Source organism: Pogona vitticeps, chromosome 3, assembly GCF_051106095.1.
Source record: "Pogona vitticeps strain Pit_001003342236 chromosome 3, PviZW2.1, whole genome shotgun sequence".
Classification (NCBI taxonomy): Eukaryota; Metazoa; Chordata; class Lepidosauria; order Squamata; family Agamidae; genus Pogona; species Pogona vitticeps.
The window spans coordinates 110,242,054-110,243,726 of NC_135785.1; the positions used below are offsets into that span (position 1 = coordinate 110,242,054).

A 1,673-nucleotide genomic window follows, 5' to 3' on the forward strand; every position below is an offset into this window, starting at 1 on the left:
GACCCAACATGAATTAGAAAAATTGGATCAAAAATGTGGAAATGAATGAACATGCATCACACACTACATCCAAAAAGTGGACAGATTATATTTAATGTGGAATTATACAATAGGTAGTAGAGGAAGAAAAAAGAAGCATAAATAATTATATTAGAAGCAGAGAAAAATTACTCATTATAGTGAAAATGGAAAACATTTTGAAAGCAATAAAGTAAAAACTGAATATAAGAAACAAGAACATAAATTAAACAGCTGGAAAAATAAACCACTGCATGGACAATATCTGATAAATATTGATGGAACACAAGATAATAACTTTACTTGGGCATGGTAAAAACTGGGTACCATCAAGAAAGAGAACAAAGGCTTGATTTTGCTTTACTCCAAACTAATGTTATGAAAGCTAAAATTCAGGGAATTAGTCTAAATAGCAAATGTCAACTCTGCCAAGGAAAATATGAAACTGTGTCACACCTCATCTGTGAATCTTCAGAGATTGAGCAGATGGAATATAAAGTTAGACACGATATATATTTGCAAAATTAATACAAGAACCTGTGGGAACATTAGGTAGAGAAGGTATCTGAAAATTACCAAGTTAAGATATTGTGGGACTTTCGGATTCAAATGGACAAGCACCTTGAACATAATGCACCAGATAGAACAGTAATAGAATGAAGAAGTTTCTGCATAATGACACTTTGAGATTTCAGGGAATGACAGAGTTGAAGACAAAGAAATGGAAAAATTAACAAAAAATAACATTAGTTTTATGATTTTATAGATGTTATAATTAAATTTGGTTTTACTTCCTTTTTAGTATTTTATGGATGATCGTAAGCTACTTTGAGCACTACTTTCTAGTGGAAAGGTAGGATTGTTGTTGCTGCTGTTAGTGTGGAAGGCTACTGAATTAGTTCTGTTGACATTAGTTGGATTTGCTGTCAGAAGATTGCATAGAATAGCATGGGAGATTGCATAGGACTGCTTAATTTCTAATTTACACTTCAGTTTATATTTACATACGGAAATCTTTAGTAAAAGGCGAAAGATTTATACGATCTGAAGAGAAACCAGATGCCAGAAGGGGAATTTACCTTTGTAGCGCCACATGGGGCAAGTGTAATCAACTACATTATTGTCCCAGTAGCCGCGCTACAGATAATAGACAGTTTCCGGATTGACCCCCCCCCCACTTTTTAGTGATCACCTCCCTCTTAGCTGTTCACTATCAATTGGAACCAACAACTCTCCCTTTATTTCACCTTCAATATTTTATAAACCCCCCTCTGGCCCTCTGTCTATCAAATGGAACTATAAGACAATGTGTCTATTCTCCGATTTGATTTAGAAGGGAAGTCTGACTTCCTACATCACACTAGCTGATTCGTCTGCCGTAGGGGATACTTTGGACAGCTATAATTTACTAATTGACTTCTTGCTGAAGGAACTAGGACATCACAACTCTGCCAAGGTGAAAAACCCGCCGAGAGACAGCCTCACAGCTTTTAACAACCATTGTCAGAATCTCAAACATAACCTTCGTCAAATCTACAAGGACTACAAGGATAACGGAAGCCCCAGACTCCCCCCAGCGTATTTTAACACTAAAGCCCAGCTTGCCCAGGCCATTAAACTTAATAAACAGCTGGTCACCTTTGAGCGATGGGGCA

General features: G+C 36.5%; 1 pseudogene; it reads right to left on the minus strand.

Annotated features, from left to right (window-relative positions):
• Positions 1 to 989: 989 nt before the first annotated feature.
• LOC140706244 (U5 spliceosomal RNA) lies at positions 990 to 1,082 on the minus strand (annotated as a pseudogene).
• Positions 1,083 to 1,673: the final 591 nt, after the last annotated feature.